Genomic DNA, 19,025 nt, shown 5'->3' on the forward strand with positions numbered 1-19,025 from the left:
TCAGGGATTTTACTTGATAAACCAAAGGTTTCACAGGTATTTACCCATTAATTAAGCTTCTCAAGACATACTTGCGCAACAGCAGTGGTAACAACTGCACCAGCAACCTTGCTGTCATATCAGTAAACTCCAGGAGGGCAAAACAACTCGATATTGATACTGTTATAGACACATTTGGTGCCAATCACCAGAACAGGCACACTGTTTTGAAGTAATATTGACTATAAACACAACATGATGAAAGATAATTAGCCTAATAGTGACCTTACTTTTCCTCAGAATGTATTAACTTCACATGGGGTAATTCGTTTCTGCTATGTAAACTGTGTCTTTATGCTATATTTCTTTTGATTTGTAGCTTTACTCTTAATGGTATATTAAATGTTCAATCTAAGCTAATCTTGATTTTCTTTATTACCTTGGGTAGAATTTAGGTGAGCTTCCTCCTTTACATATACGCATATTTTCATAAACAGATTGTTTCTAATTTGTAATAATGAATTATTAATCAGATTATGAGTTTCCAATGAAAACTGCATTGAAAACGCAGTTCAAAATAGCACACCTTTCTGAAATGTACCTTGGTATTTACATTATTATAATTTACCATCTATACTTCATATTGATGGAATTTTGGGAAGCCTCCACAGACCCCAACGAAAATATCCTGGCGCCGCCACTGTCTACTCCCTAGGGCCTAGACAGAATGCAGTGTTTGCATGCATTGGCTCTGTCACTACATTAGAAGGTGGCAATACTATAAACTGCATCACAGTACACAGAGGAATATCACTTTCACATTAAGAAAACCCACTACATCTTTCTCAGCACACACCAACAATTCCCACTGTTCTTTGGGTCACTCTTGTCAGCGCTGGTTGGTTCTATTGCATAACTGCAGTTCTCCTGTTAAATAAGCAAAACCAGCTGACAATTTATTCACTAATCCCGTCTCTAAGGTATCAATATCTGAAACTAGACCAGAGACAACCATCTGTGCTTGATGTACAATGTTGTCAAGACACAGATACACTTCTATACTCATATCTAGCCTGTCACTATTTCCAAATTTGAAGTCCATGCTAACTGGCCAAAATGGTGGCTTAACCTGAAATACCTAATACGCAGCGAGGTTGAGTAAATTCTGGTTACTTTAGTGTCCACTAATAACTCAACCTTATGTTCATATATCATTATTAGTACGTAAATGCTACGCTTAAACCATAGTTCTCCAAATCAGCCATCATGATTTTAATTCCAAATTAGCCTGTTGCACTAACCCAAGATGACTACCAGATACAACTCAAGCTGTACTACTTTAAACCAGTAAGTGTTATTACAGACATTGTTTGTCGCCTATCTTTCTGCATTTGTTGTGGTGTTGATCCGAAAAATTCGGGCAGTAATAGCCCTGTCTAACAACAGGAGACAGACATTCCCACACATATTAATCAGGCACACCATAGTTGACACAGGCGGTGTCTCCTTTACACCTATGGTGTTTTTGGGTAAATAACTGTGACTGAAGTGATGCTTTGCCTTCGACTGGAACACAGTTGTTAACCCTTCTCCACTGTCCTGTGCTTCTTCATAAGGGATGTTTTTATTTAAGGTTTTGTAAGGTACCCTTCAACTTATTGCTTTGGGCAATGGATCATAAACACTAATATGGCTGAAAATAGTCCTAGGTCCTGAAGACTTCCTCTTCTAGACCTTGAAATATTTTCATATTTCTCACTGCCATCACAACTTCCTTGTCTTCTTATGAAGTTTTACTTAGTCTTAGGAATTTATTTTTCACGATGACACAATTTATAAGACAATACTGTGCTAAAGAAGAGATGAGAAAAGCATGCATTTTCAAAACAAACTCCCTAATAACAGATTATTTGGTCCAAGCACCAAACTGTTCTTCTTGAACTAGTCTGTGGTATTTTGGTAGCACACTGATATCAAACAGAAAAGACAAATTCCCCACAAAATATAGGTTCAGAACTATTACGCAAAGAGTAAATTCAATAAATTGAAGCTGAGGAAAGTAAGAAAACACAACTGTAGTTTTAACATAAAATTATTTGAAGAGAATGAACAGTACAAATACCTAACGTGAATACTCTATAGAAACAAAGAAAGTCATACATGTTACATGTTCACGCTGTTATTGACCGATTTACCAGCTTCGTTTCAAAATCGCAAGGCTGGGCTTTCTCACAGTTCATTGTAATTTTGTTTCATCCATTTTCGTTATATACCGTGTTTCTCCGATAATAAGACCTACCCATAAAATAAGACCTAGTGTGATTTTTGGGGATAGTTTTAATATAAGCCCTACCCTTAAAATAAGCCCTAGTTAAGAGTGGCAGGAAGAGGAAAGAAATAAAAAAAAAAAATTTATTAATTAGTTTAATAGTTAGTTAATTAGTTTGTTTAAGTATTAATCAGTTAGTTTAATAGTTTAATAATATTTTATTTTAAATGGTTAGTTTAATAGTTTTACTTTATAACTTCATTTTTTTAATATATCAAAATAAGACATCCCCCGAAAATAAGCCCTAGTGTCATATTTTGGAGTGAAAATTAATATAAGCCCTGTCTTATTTTCGGAGAAACACGGTATATTAGCCTTGTTTCTTGTCCCAGTCGCTTATGCCTAAAACTGAAAGCAATTCAAAAGTGCACAACAAATTAAATATTATTAATTCAGCTAAATTTAAATATATTTAAAAACTGTGTGATCCTAATTGGACTTTATTAGCACGTAGGTCATCGGTAAGTTTATGGGTTTACAGTGCCAAACCCCAGAGTTCGATTTCTCACAGTAAAGAGAGCTCGTATAGCCTAATTTTTATCGCTTTGCGCTAAAACAAACAAACAATCTAACTTGTATTCCATTGCTTTGGTTTGCAATAAGATTGACTGACTTTATACCAGCTAAATGAACATTTTCCATTTTAAAGCTTAGACCAATAAATTGAGTACCTGGGATAGGTGTTACTTAATAACTCCCAATTGGTTTGATAATCTACCCAGTAGCAGTAATCTAGCCGTATTTTGACAGAATATCGAGAAAAAAAATGGTTTTTAATTTTTATTGAGGGGAGATTACTGTATGAAGACCCTAAGTTTGACCACTACTGTGTCTGTTATAAACTAACCAGTCTGATGAGCCCTGGCATCGGCAAAAGTCCTCGTCAGTACTGCATATACCAAATATAGTGTGACTGATTTTCTTCGGTACTTCCACTTATCAGCTCTCAAAACTGACTCATAACTATCGCAGACACTTGACGTTACCGAGTAGTGACTTCAAGAACTAAAAATGGTGTGTTTTGAATTTGGCGCAAAGCTAAACTGGGACTAACTGCAATTGTGTCCCTAATTTAGCAGTGATATAAAAAGATACCGTTAGTCAACACCACATATCGCTAACTCGTAGGCTACTCTTTTCCAAACGGATGAAAGAGCAAGCATGTTAGGAGCGACTGGGCTTCAAACCCATGACACGCAGATTATGAACCGAGCGCCCTAACCACCAGGCCACTAAAACAGTATGAAATAAGATGTGACATGTAACATGAAATAAGACTTGTCTCCATAATAGTATTGCATATTTTACAAATGTAATAATTGTTTATATTTTAAAAACAAGATAATGGATTAAGGTAAGTTATATCCAACGAAGCATGATGAATGTTGTGTGTGTGTTTTTTTTACTTTACTTTCAAAGTACAGGTTGTTTATTTTCTGCCTTAAATCAGGCAATCTGAAACTTACTGCTTGAATTGACAACATTCTGAAAAAAACAACAACAAACAACAACCATGCATAAACATGTGCCGATTTGTTTTAAACTCTAGTACAAAGTTGTAACGTTTAGTCTTTACCTGCGTAAAAATATTAGAACACGTTTAAGACCTGAAATATCTGTGAAACGATCATGTGATTGATTTATTAGTGCCGAAAGTACATAAAACTTCAAAAAAATATTGAATGAATATTCTATACTAATTATAAAATGGTGAAATTAATAATTATTTCAGTCATTACAACTGTGATGATATGTAGTTACTAACACCATCAAATAAGCTTTTGCTTCATTTATATTTTAACGTTTTCTAATACAGATCTTCTAGACTAGGTGACTGATTCATCCAGGAGTTAAGAGGATCACATCAGGGTAAATGAATATTATCAATTATACAATAAATTCAAGGACAAAAGTTATTAGTTATTATTGTTATCCTTTATTCTAGTTGTAATTTGATAAATATATTTATTTTTAGTTTATTTTACGTTGTATTCGTTCTAGTTGTAATTTGATGTATATTAAGTCATAATAAAGAATTTTTGCATTTTAATTTAGTACTTTTTATGTTTTTTTCAAAGTGGGGTGAATAAGTTGTGAAAAACGTATAGGAGTGAATGATATAGGAAAATGTTGAGAAGCACTATCCTAATAACAGATATAAATAAATATACCGTTTCTAACGGCTGACACGTTTTGAACTAAGAACGTAAAATATTCAATGTTAACGAAATGTAGTTAGTAAAGAATGTGCTTTAAGAATAAAGACGAAGTTTCATCTAAAATGAAATTACCCTTAGTTCGATTGTTAGGCTTAAGAATTTAGAAGTTCAGTGTAATTAATGAAATGGAAGTTCAAGTTTATATACAAATAACAATTAACAGCATGGTGTTACATGTAAGTTATTACCATATAATGGATTAAATCCATAAATCGTGTAATTAATAATGCAAGCTTAACGTCCAGCGACATTTTCCTAGAAGGAATATTTATACGCAAAGTTTATTATCAGTAGGCAGGTTGACTATCGTCATGGCAACCAGTAACGAGACCGAATAACCATGTTTTGTGTCCCCCAGTAACTATTACTGGCACAAAATTGTGACAATTTTGTTTTACCATTTTCTTTACTGTTACTCTATCAACATTTTCCTGTTTCTGATTCATTAGTACCACTTAAAGATTTCAATATCGCAAAACTGTTCATACAATGGGCTATAAAACTCTTATTATGAAAAGTTTATAGCATATCTTTTTTAGTGATTTATGTTTTAATGCAATCCATTTAGCTCGGGTTATAAACGTAAACGCTTTTAAACGCACAGTGCGTGTAAAATAAGTAAAGTATCCATCGACAACGACCTAAACAAACGCTAAAAACTCAGTATCCAACTCGTGTAACATTAAATGAAGTCTTTCACAAATGCTAGCAATGATTTATCGTTCTTAGCTTCTTAAAAAGAACTGACAATCTTCATTTTTATAATTGTATAATACTTTATTCTCCTGGCATTTACAGGAAATTTTATGAAGATTACAGAATTTGTATCAACGGACAGCTATTTGATGAAGGGCGTTTCTGTCGCCATATATTCTGGAGAAAATGTATATCATTAATGAAAAGTGTTCAAGTTAAAGCAGTGCTTTATGTCTGAAGCACACTTTGATATTAATGAATCTTAAACTATATGGAAATCTTTGTGACTCATGCACCAATATTGTTATTAAACAGTAACAAATACAGCTATAAGTAAACACTTTTTTTTTATATTGATGTCAGAAAAACATGAAACTTGTTATCATTAGATAGAGTGTTTTCGATTTTTCAAAGATGTCGATCGTTCGGAAACTAACAGAAAAACCTGCAATAACTGTTCCACATACTATCTGCATGCCAAAACCATTATATAGAAACACTGATTCGTTCCTGAGAACCCAATCTTATGTCTGTAATTATGTGTTTTTAGAAATTCCTCACAAAGCTACGCACTGGCTATGTTTCTTTTCTTGAACTGATTGATTAGAGGTAAGGATGGCTAGTCAACAGAACACACTCTATCTTTAGTTTGACAGTCTAAGGGAATTTGACTGTAATTCTAATAACGCACCCGCGGTACCAGAGTCCGAAGCGCATTGTTGCGATAAAGGGATACGAACAATAAATCATTTAATCCGTAGTATATACAAGTTAGCCACTAAACAACACCAAATACACAAATTGTGACGTGTTACACTACCTCTATCGTGTTCAAGGTAAACGAAACAACAGGAATTTGATACAACGAAACCTATAACCTAGAAAATTACACCCAGGAAAGAAAAAATAATAAAGTTTATCGTATGTTGTAATCAACCCGAGAAACAAACAAGAATGACCCATATGTTGTTAATAATATCACGCAACAGATATGTACTTGGTCCGAATTCATTTTCTAAGAATTAGTCACTTTACTACTGGTGTAATTCACACCTTAGAAACTAATCATTATGTGACTTCTTTGCTACTATCGGAACCAAAATATATTGAGTTAACTGAGGCATCTTTTAAATATGGACACATTCCGAAATCCAGTAGTGATCTTTAAGGGTTGGCGCACCCAGTTCCTTAAGTAGAATTTGGTTATTTGGAAACTGCTTGAAACCGGATTTCATTACCATGGTAGGTAGAGCACAGTGTGTAGTTTTATGCCACATGATAATAAACAACAACAGTTTCCGGTATTGCTTCAATGCTGTCTCAACACCTTCAATGACACAAAAGAGCGTTGACACTTACATATGTAAAGATGGCCTATTCTATGCGAAACGCTTTGTGTGATTTAATTAAAACTAAGAAATTACATGGATGAAATAATAAGTCACTCACTATCCAATACAACTTCTTCCTAAAAGCAAGACAAAATCGCCATAGCCTTTTGCCTAGCGGAAGTAATAAATAGTGTAAATTATCAGAAAAATAATCCAATATGAAAAAAACAAAAAAACGGGGCAAGATTTCGTGTAATGTCTTTCCTATAAAGAACTTTACACTGTTATTACGTTTAACCGGTCGATGGATGAGTAGAGTAACTTTATCCCAATGAATAAGTCAATACTTTTACACTATATCTTTTATAAAAATAAAATAACCTCTTTGTGTGACAGTCATAGCTCCAAAGCGAAAGAACCTATAGCTCTGAAACTTTTCGTGCACACTAAGAGGATTCTGAGTATTATTTTTTCAGATTTACCTCAAAATAATTTTGGTCAATTTTTGCCCTTAAACACCATAATTTTGTTTCCTGCAGCTCTATAAAAAAAGTATATATATATTTTTCTAATTCTGTCTTATTGATTGAACAATACACTGCTGGCCAAAATCTTAAGGCCAATGAACATAAAGAAAAATATGCATTTTGCATTGTTAGACTCAACCACTTATTTGAGTACAGTTTAGAAATATGAAAATAAGGAAAGGGAAAATAAAAAAAAAATTGGAATTAATAGGGAAAATGTGAACACTATGAAATTAGCCTAAATACTAGCTGGTCAAAAGTTTAAGACCATACCAAAAAGAAGCACTAAACAGAGTAAGAAATGCCCAACAAGAGGTCTCAGTAGTGAGTTGCATGGCCATCAGTGCAAATAACTTCAAAAAATCGCTTTGGCATGGTCGATATAAGCGTTTGCAGAAGGCTAGCTGGAATATTATTCCAGGTGGTGAAGATGGCTTCACGAAGATCATGCACTGTTTGGAATTGACGTCCATTTCTATAGACTTCCCTTGCCATCCACCCCAAAACATTTTCAATGGGACTCAGTTTGGGCGAACACGCTGGATGGTCCAAAAGAATCACGCTATTCTCCATGAAAAAGTCCTTTGTCCTGCGGGCATTGTGGATTGCAGCGTTGTCCTGCTGAAAGATCCAGTCATTTCCACACAGGCGAGAGCCTTCAGTCAACAAGGATGTTCTCTCCAACATACCAATGTAGCCAGCTGCTGTTTGACGCTCCTGTGTAACCTGAAGCTCCATTGTTCCATGAAAAGAGAAAGTACCCCAGATCATGATGGAACCTCCTCCACTATGTCGTGTAGAAAATGTCTCTGGTGGGATATCCTTATCGTACCAGTAACGTTGGAAGCCATCTGGACCATCCAGGTTAAATTTTTTCTCATCAGAGAACAAAACCTTCGTCCACTTTTCTACGTCCCATGTTTGGTGCTTCTCAGCATAGTTTAACCGAACTGTTTCGTGGTGTGGAAGGACGCGTGGCATTTGAAGACGTTTACGGTTTCTAAAGCCTTTCTCTCGTAGATGCCGTCTTATTGTTCTTGAGCTGCATTCTGCGTCCGTAAGAACCTTAATCTGGTTCAACGATCGGCTGGTGTTTTGCCGGACAACCCTTCGAATCCTCCTGCTCAACACTGGCGAAATTTTCTTCGGCCGACCACTTGAAATTTTTGTTCCGTATCCCTCACGGTCTTTTAAAAGATTTGCAACAGCAGTTTTACTGCGCCCAATCTCACCAGCGATGGCACGTTGAGAAAGACCTTGGTGTTGCAGCTTGACAATTCTGGCTCGTTCAAACTCTGTTAATTTTTTAGCCTTTGCCATGTTTTTACCCAATGTAACATAGGAGATGTCAATGGGAGATGTTGAAAACATTAATGCTTAAACACAAATGACTAAATTTCATTACGTGTTTACCAATTTACGCTTTATTTCAGTATGGTCTTAAACTTTTGACCAGCTAGTATTTAGGCTAATTTCATGGTATTCACATTTTCCCTATTAAATGTTAAAAAGTTTTTGTATTTTTATTTTCCCTTTTCTTATTTTCATCTTTCGATGCTCTACTCAAATAAGTGGTTGAAAATAACAACGCAAAATGAATATTTTTTCTTTATGTTCATTGGCCTTAAGATTTTGGCCAGCAGTGTATCTGGAGGTTTCCTACCAAATATTGTTAAAAAAGGACAAAGATATAAAGTAATCTTCCAAAATACCCTACAACTGGGGACAGTAAGGACATATCTTACAAAAATATGAAAAAGATAATTCAGTAGGGTATGGAGCCAAACATTTCTCAGCCTGTCAAAGACAACACGATGGGAAACAAAGGTTTAGGACCTCCCATAGAACAGACCCTCAAAATACTATAAAAGGTTTAAATAAGTACAGTTAGGGAAACGACATAAAAAAAAACAATTCAAGAGTTTTATTATAAAATAAAATTGATTACTTCAATAGGTCTCTGGAAAAACAAAACCTTTGAAAATGTTTTTGGTTGTATCTGTTATCTGGAATAGGTTCAAAACACACAATCGACCAGTAAAACAACAATTTGATATCCCAAGCGAAGTTGGGTACTTTAATTAATTAGATAATAAAGTGTCAGGATTTAATTGATTTAATTTATGTATCTAACGGCGAGGCATTACTTGATTGGCGTAGATTGTTTCCCGAAAACAAGTTGAATTTAAGGGGGTGTACAAGAGAGAGTTTCATCCTGTGCAGAAAGATCCCTTCCTGGAGGAAGTTTCATCCTGTGCAGAAAGATCCCTTCCTGGAGGGAGTTTCATCCTGTGCAGAAAGATCCCGTCTTGGAGAGAGTTTCATCCTGTGCAGAAAGATCCCGTCCTGGAGGGAGTTTCATCCCGTGCAAAAAGATCACTTCCTGGAGGGAGTTTCATCCTGTGCAGAAAGATCCCGTCTTGGAGAGAGTTTTATCCTGTGCAGAAAGATCCCGTCTTGGAGAGAGTTTCATCCTGTGCAGAAAGATCCCGTCCTGGAGGGAGTTTCATCCTGTGCAAAAAGATCCCTTCCTGGAGGGAGTTTCATCCTGTACAAAAAAGATCTCTTCCTGAAGCACATTATTGTTTTATTTTGTCGAATTTGGACAAAATAAAAATCCATCAGATCTGGATTAAACACTAGTCGAACTTCACTTTATGTCGTATTAATTTAGTAACTTTTTACTCAACATACGGTTATGGTAACTTTTATTCAAAAACAGACCAATGAAATGTGTTTTTAATAACGCAGTACTTGGTGTTTACTTATTTGAATACCTATTTATACCAATGACTGTTTTGAACTGAGTAAGCGTCCCTCAATTCAGTGCTCGAAGTTTATTTATTTTGGAAACTACTTGTCTGTACATCGATAACACACAACCAGTGGCAAAGCAGTATGTCAGCAGGATTACAACACTCGTAACTTGGTTTAAATACCCATAGTGGGCAGAGCAAAGATAGCCCGTTATGTAGCTTTGAGTTTAGCTTTAAAACAAGCAATATCAGGAGCGTAAATATGTAAAGTATAAAAGTTTAATAACAGCAAGCAAATCTGAATTGACAATCGGCACCATAGCTGTAGAAGAAGAGGTGAAAGAGGGTAATAAACAGGAAGAACATTTCACTAAAAGCTTGGGGGAAAGCGAGGGGTGGTGCCTACCCTCTAATCTGTCACTTCAGAATTAGGGGGGAGGGCTAGAATAGTCAACCCTCCAGTAGCTTTGAGTAAAGAACAACATCAACAAAACTAAACATATTTCACATCAACAAAACTAAACATATTTCACATCAACAAAACTAAACATATTTCATATCAACAAATCTAAACATATTTCATATCAACAAATCTAAACATATTTCACATCAACAAAACTAAACATATTTCACATCAACAAAACTAAACATATTTCACATCAACAAAACTAAACATATTTCACATCAACAAAACTAAACATATTTCACATCAACAAAACTAAACATATTTCATATCAACAAAACTAAACATATTTCACATCAACAAAACGAAACATATTTCACATCAAAAAAACTAAACACATTTCACATCAACAAAACTAAATATATTTCACATCAACAAAACGAAACATATTTCACATCAAAAAAACTAAACATATTTCACATCAACAAAACTAAACATATTTCATATCAACAAATCTAAACATATTTCACATCAACAAAACTAAATATATTTCACATCAACAAAACGAAACATATTTCACATAAAAAAAAATAAACATATTTCACATCAACAAAATTAAACATATTTCACATCAACAAAACTAAACATATTTCACATCAAAAAACTAAACATATTTCACATCAACAAAACGAAACATATTTCACATCAAAAAACTAAACATATTTCATATCAACAAAATTAAACATATTTCACATCAACAAAACTAAACACATTTCACATCAACAAAACTAAACACATTTCACATCAACAAAACTAAATATATTTCACATCAACAAAACGAAACATATTTCACATAAAAAAAATAAACATATTTCATATCAACAAAATTAAACATATTTCACATCAACAAAACTAAACATATTTCACATCAAAAAACTAAACATATTTCATATCAACAAAACGAAACATATTTCACATCAAAACACTAAACATATTTCATATCAACAAAACTAAACATATTTCACATCAACAAAACGAAACATATTTCACATCAAAAAAACTAAACACATTTCACATCAACAAAACTAAATATATTTCACATCAACAAAACGAAACATATTTCACATCAAAAAAACTAAACATATTTCACATCAACAAAACTAAACATATTTCACATCAACAAAACTAAACATATTTCACATCAACAAAACTAAACATATTTCACATCAACAAAACGAAACATATTTCACATCAAAAAAACTAAACATATTTCATATCAACAAAACTAAACATATTTCACATCAACAAAACTAAACATATTTCACATCAACAAAACTAAACACATTTCACATCAACAAAACTAAATATATTTCACATCAACAAAACGAAACATATTTCACATAAAAAATAAACATATTTCATATCAACAAAATTAAACATATTTCACATCAAAAAAACTAAACATATTTCACATCAAAAAAACTAAACATATTTCATATCAACAAAACTAAATATATTTCACATCAACAAAACGAAACATATTTCACATCAAAAAAACTAAACATATTTCATATCAACAAAACTAAACATATTTCACATCAACAAAACTAAACATATTTCACATCAACAAAACTAAACATATTTCACATCAACAAAACTAAACATATTTCACATCAACAAGACTAAACATATTTCACATCAGGAAGCAAAACATCAGTATATTTTACTCATTAACAGGTGATTACTTGTTGCGACGTCTTCCAAAATAAAATAAAAAATCTCAGTGTATTTATGTTATCCAGTGAATAACAGATACTTTGTCTTAATGTATTTATGTTATCCAGTGAATAACTCAACAGGTGCTTTGTCTTAATGTATTTCTGTTATCCAGTTAATAACTCAACAAGTGCTTTGTCTAAATGTATTTATGCTATCCAGTGAATAACTCAACAGGTGCTTTGTCTTAATGTATTTATGTTATCCAGTTAATAACTCAACAGGTACTTTGTCTCAATGTATTTATGTTATCCAGTAAATAACTCAACAGATACTTTGTCTCAGTGTATTTATGTTATCCAGTGAATAACTCAACAGGTTCTTTGTCTCAGTGTATTTATGTTATCCAGTGAATAACAGATACTTTGTCTTAATGTATTTATGTTATCCAGTGAATAACTCAACAGGTGTTTTGTCTTAATGTATTTATGTTACCCAGTTAATAACTCAAGAGATACTTTGTCTCAGTGTATTTATGTTATCCAGTGAATAACTCAACAGGTGTTTTGTCTTAATGTATTTATGTTATCCAGTTAATAACTCAACAGATACTTTGTCTCAGCGTATTTATGTTAGCCAGTGAATAACTCAACAGATGCTTTGTCTCAGTGTATTTATGTTATCCAGTGAATAACTCAACAGGTGCTTTGTCTTAATGTATTTATGTTATCCAGTTAATAACTCAACAGATACGTTGTCTCAGTGTATTTATGTTATCCAGTTAATAACTCAACAGGTGCTTTGTCTTAATGTATTTATGTTATCCAGTGAATAACTCAACAGGTGATTTGTCTTAATGTATTTATGTTATCCAGTTAATAACTCAACAGGTGCTTTGTCTAAATGTATTTATGCTATCCAGTGAATAACTCAACAGGTGCTTTGTCTTAATGTATTTATGTTATCCAGTTAATAACTCAACAGGTACTTTGTCTCAATGTATTTATGTTATCCAGTAAATAACTCAACAGGTACTTTGTCTCAGTGTATTTATGTTATCCAGTGAATAACTCAACAGGTTCTTTGTCTCAGTGTATTTATGTTATCCAGTGAATAACTCAACAGGTGCTTTGTCTTAATGTATTTATGTTATCCAGTTAATAACTCAACAGATGCTTTGTCTCAGTGTATTTATGTTATCCAGTGAATAACTCAACAGGTTCTTTGTCTCAGTGTATTTATGTTATCCAGTGAATAACTCAACAGGTGCTTTGTCTTAATGTATTTATGTTATCCAGTTAATAACTCAACAGATGCTTTGTCTCAGTGTATTTATGTTATCCAGTGAATAACTCAACAGGTGCTTTGTCTCAGTGTATTTATGTTATCCAGTGAATAACTCAACAGGTGCTTTGTCTTAATGTATTTATGTTATCCAGTTAATAACTCAACAGATGCTTTATCTCAGTATATTTATGTTATTCAGTAAATAACTCAACAGATGCTTTGTATCAGTGTATTTATGTTATCCAGTTAATAACTCAACAGATACGTTGTCTCAGTGCATTTATGTTATCCAGTTAATAACTCAACAGATGCTTTGTCTCGGTGTATTTATGTTATCCAGTCAATAACTCAACAGATGCTTTGTCTAAGTGTGTTTATGTTATCCAGTTAATAACTCAACAGATGCTTTGTATAAGTGTGTTTATGTTATCCAGTTAATAACTTAACAGATCCTTTGTCTCAGTCTATTTATGTTATCTAGTGAATAACTCAACAGATGCTTTGTCTTAATGTATTTATGTTATCCAGTGAATAACTCAACAGATGCTTTGTCTCAGTGTATTTATGTTATCTAGTGAATAACTCAACAGATGCTTTGTCTTAATGTATTTATGTTATCCAGTGAATAACTCAACAGATGCTTTGTCTCAGTGTATTTATGTTATTTAGTGAATAACTCAACAGATGCTTTGTCTTAATGTATTTATGTTATCCAGTGAATAACTCAACAGATGCTTTGTCTCGGTGTATTTATGTTATCCAGTCAATAACTCAACAGATGCTTTGTCTAAGTGTGTTTATGTTACCCAGTTAATAACTCAACAGGTTCTTTGTCTCAGTGTATTTATGTTATCCAGTGAATAACTCAACAGGTGCTTTGTCTTAATGTATTTATGTTATCCAGTTAATAACTCAACAGTTGCTTTGTCTCAGTGTATTTATGTTATCCAGTGAATAACTCAACAGGTGCTTTGTCTTAATGTATTTATGTTATCCAGTTAATAACTCAACAGATGCTTTGTCTCAGTGTATTTATGTTATCCAGTGAATAACTCAACAGGTGCTTTGTCTCAGTGTATTTATGTTATCCAGTGAATAACTCAACAGGTGCTTTGTCTTAATGTATTTATGTTATCCAGTTAATAACTCAACAGATGCTTTATCTCAGTGTATTTATGTTATTCAGTAAATAACTCAACAGATGCTTTGTATCAGTGTATTTATGTTATCCAGTTAATAACTCAACAGATACGTTGTCTCAGTGCATTTATGTTATCCAGTTAATAACTCAACAGATGCTTTGTCTCGGTGTATTTATGTTATCCAGTCAATAACTCAACAGATGCTTTGTCTAAGTGTGTTTATGTTATCCAGTTAATAACTCAACAGATGCTTTGTCTCAGTGTATTTATGTTATCCAGTGAATAACTCAACAGGTGCTTTGTCTCAGTGTATTTATGTTATCCAGTGAATAACTCAACAGGTGCTTTGTCTTAATGTATTTATGTTATCCAGTTAATAACTCAACAGATGCTTTATCTCAGTATATTTATGTTATTCAGTAAATAACTCAACAGATGCTTTGTATCAGTGTATTTATGTTATCAGTTAATAACTCAACAGATACGTTGTCTCAGTGCATTTATGTTATCCAGTTAATAACTCAACAGATGCTTTGTCTCGGTGTATTTATGTTATCCAGTCAATAACTCAACAGATGCTTTGTCTAAGTGTGTTTATGTTATCCAGTTAATAACTCAACAGATGCTTTGTATAAGTGTGTTTATGTTATCCAGTTAATAACTTAACAGATCCTTTGTCTCAGTCTATTTATGTTATCTAGTGAATAACTCAACAGATGCTTTGTCTTAATGTATTTATGTTATCCAGTGAATAACTCAACAGATGCTTTGTCTCAGTGTATTTATGTTATCTAGTGAATAACTCAACAGATGCTTTGTCTTAATGTATTTATGTTATCCAGTGAATAACTCAACAGATGCTTTGTCTCAGTGTATTTATGTTATTTAGTGAATAACTCAACAGATGCTTTGTCTTAATGTATTTATGTTATCCAGTGAATAACTCAACAGATGCTTTGTCTCGGTGTATTTATGTTATCCAGTCAATAACTCAACAGATGCTTTGTCTAAGTGTGTTTATGTTACCCAGTTAATAACTCAACAGGTTCTTTGTCTCAGTGTATTTATGTTATCCAGTGAATAACTCAACAGGTGCTTTGTCTTAATGTATTTATGTTTATCCAGTTAATAACTCAACAGTTGCTTTGTCTCAGTGTATTTATGTTATCAGTGAATAACTCAACAGGTGCTTTGTCTTAATGTATTTATGTTATCCAGTTAATAACTCAACAGATGCTTTGTCTCAGTGTATTTATGTTATCCAGTGAATAACTCAACAGGTGCTTTGTCTCAGTGTATTTATGTTATCCAGTGAATAACTCAACAGGTGCTTTGTCTTAATGTATTTATGTTATCCAGTTAATAACTCAACAGATGCTTTATCTCAGTGTATTTATGTTATTCAGTAAATAACTCAACAGATGCTTTGTATCAGTGTATTTATGTTATCCAGTTAATAACTCAACAGATACGTTGTCTCAGTGCATTTATGTTATCCAGTTAATAACTCAACAGATGCTTTGTCTCGGTGTATTTATGTTATCCAGTCAATAACTCAACAGATGCTTTGTCTAAGTGTGTTTATGTTATCCAGTTAATAACTCAACAGATGCTTTGTCTAAGTGTGTTTATGTTATCCAGTTAATAACTCAACAGATCCTTTGTCTCAGTGTATTTATGTTATTCAGTAAATAACTCAACAGATGCTTTGTATCAGTGTATTTATGTTATCCAGTCAATAACTCAACAGATGCTTTGTGTTATTTTTCCTTTTTACAAACAAGTTGTTGATAACTTCTTAGATAGCAATAAGTTAGCACTTGAGTATTCGTAACTCTTACAGGGCAACACTATAAAAAAACTATCAAACTTCAACAGGCTCGTATTTAGGTAACTACTAAGTAGCGAAAACACAATTGTCAAGTAATTTTGTATTTTAGTTTTGGCCTATTGTTATCAAATGATAAAACCCTACAATTCGAACGGTTTCGAAAGATGTATCTTTCTTTCAGGGGAGAGTTTTTACTGTTGTTTCAGCCAAACCTTAATATTAGTAATAGTTGTTCTAAGTAACTATGTATGAATACCTGTAAGGAATATATTTTGTAAAAAACAGTGCAGAACTGCTTAGTTTTAGCCTCTTTATAGATAAGTAGGCCCAACTAAAGTTAAATAACTAAATACAAAATGATATAGATAGTCTTTCTACAAAACGTTTTGATAGGAATAAAGACGCAGTCATATTTTTGCAGAATAAATAACTTTGATGTGCCTGTTTGATTATTAATTTAAGCTCTCGATGGATATGTGACAGAATTTTAAAATTTCTCGCTGTCTCAGTCAGACTCACAGTATTATATTTGACGATACAAACTACAAAGATTTACATACCAGGAATAGACCAAAAAGATGAATCAAGCCTTTTCCAATTATTAAGTTATTATTTATTACTCTAGAAAATGATTAATTTTGTTGTGTGTTCGGTAATTAACTATACATATGTATATATAGAGACACACTTACTAACGTGGCCCGGCATGGCCAAGAGTGTTAAGGCGTGCGACTCGTAATCTGAGGGTCGCGGGTTCGCATCCCGATCGCGCCAAACCGTAAAGGCGTTATAATATGACAGTCAATCCCACTTTTCGTTGGTAAAAGAGTCGCCCAAGAGTTGGCGGTCGGTGAGTGGTTGATGACTAGCTGCCTTCCCTCTAGTCTTGTACTGCTAAACTAGGGATGGCTAGCACAGATAGCCCTTGAGTAGCTTTGTGCGAAATTCAAACAAACACTTACGAGAAGAGGCACCCTTGTTATAGGTGATATCTGACGTCACTTTCCTATCGACCTTCTCGGCTTAGTTGAGCCAACCTTGAATTGTTTGACGCACACAAGCCGTTCTTCTGATTTGGTCCATCTGCTCCTCTAAAAAAAGTAACTGACGAAAAGACACTCCCCAGTAGTGGAACCTTTGAAGAATTATTAACTACATTGTTACATTCAAATTTGTTAACTACTTACGATAGGTGAGTGGGTTTATTTTTGTACTAGAATCAGTACAATGTTTCGTATAGTAGTGCGGTTATTGCTAAATAAATGCAGATGAAATAGAATTGGAATATCTTTATAATAGCAGTATTCGTAGTAATATCGTGTGTACAACTGAAAATTGTTAACTATTCAAGATAAGTATGTTTGACAGAGAGAATGGGGAGGGAACAAAAAGAGGGCTGAAAGTAGTAACCAGGGTAGTTCATTGGAACTATTAGGAAAGAAATGATAAACATTACAGATTTATATTTTAAAGTTTGTTTGTTTATTGAATTTCGCGCAGTTACACGAGAGCTATCTACGCTAGCAGTTTAAGACTAGAGGGAAGACAGCTTGACATCACCACCCACCGCCAACTCTTTTTACCAACGAATGGTGGGATTGACCGAACAATATAACGTCCCCCAACTGAAAGGGCGGACATGTTTGGTGCGACCGGGATTTGAACCTGCGATCCTCAGATTACGAGTCGAACCCCTTAACCCATCTGGCCATGCCAAGCCATATTTTAAAGCACTAAGACATTAAAGACGTGCAGGAGAATAGAAGGTTAAGATATTTGATTTAAGACGATCAACAGTTTTCCTTGTGTGAAGTTGGCCACATGTTGTGAATCTGTAAAAATAACTTTTGTAGCTGAAAATTCACCTATATAAGTAAATTCGAGTGGGTAAATATTAAAAACTTACTTAATATTATAAAATTTTATTCCAAAGTTGATAAATAAATCTATTTATTATAATATTCTTCGTTCTTTGGACCATTTGTCACTAGGACTATATGAGGTGCAATAAAGCGTTAAGTGTTACAAAATTATTAAGTTAAAGTATAATGTATAATTTGAAAAAGATAAAATCCGTAGGTAATGCACTGAAGATTATATTAGAAAACCAAGAAAGGCATATGGGAAAGAAAAAGAACTTAATATGTTGAAAATAACCAGAGTTGTCCGAATAATCGTTCGCTAGCCAGGAATTTGAAACTATTTCTATTTATATAGATTTAGAGGTTCGTCAAGCGACACTCAAGCAGTGTCAATTTTAACTTTGTTGTTGACACAGGAACCATTTGATAGTGTGTTAGAGTAATTTGGCCAGATGTCCCGATCTTGGTTGGGTGGTCCCATTTGTGAGCTACCTGTCTCGCTGTCCCCCAGAAACTTTAGAGGGCGAGAAAATGTTAACACTTTAGGAGATAATGAACTTAATATACCTCATTATCAAAATTAATACTGATAAGCACAAGATCTGTCCTATTCTCGTATGATATCCTTCATTTTTATGCACAAACGTTAAAAAATAATGCATAGATAATCATATATTAACGTTCAAACCGAGTTAGGTGTCCCGCTTTGGACTCCAGAATATCTGGTCACCTTACGTTAGAATAGTAATCGTACATTAAGTATTACTTATATAGGAAATTCTGTCTTTTTTATTTGTATAATGCTTATTTCTTAAATAAAAGTTATATTAAAAACAAACAAAAACACACACTGCTAAAACGATAAATGTTGAGCCTTCTTTTGTACATTTAAGTGGACCATTACAGTTGATAAGGATTTCGTGTTAAACGACTGCAGTGCTTTCGTA

General features: G+C 33.4%; 1 long non-coding RNA gene across 1 annotated transcript; it reads left to right on the forward strand.

Annotated features, from left to right (window-relative positions):
• The first annotated feature begins 3,441 nt into the window (after positions 1 to 3,441).
• Positions 3,442 to 5,572, forward strand: LOC143224300 (uncharacterized). Its single transcript, XR_013013322.1, has 3 exons — positions 3,442 to 3,662; positions 4,125 to 4,177; positions 5,326 to 5,572. It is a non-coding gene; the product is annotated as an uncharacterized LOC143224300 (long non-coding RNA).
• Positions 5,573 to 19,025: the final 13,453 nt, after the last annotated feature.

This window comes from Tachypleus tridentatus, chromosome 8 (assembly GCF_004210375.1).
Source record: "Tachypleus tridentatus isolate NWPU-2018 chromosome 8, ASM421037v1, whole genome shotgun sequence".
Lineage (NCBI taxonomy): Eukaryota > Metazoa > Arthropoda > Merostomata > Xiphosura > Limulidae > Tachypleus > Tachypleus tridentatus.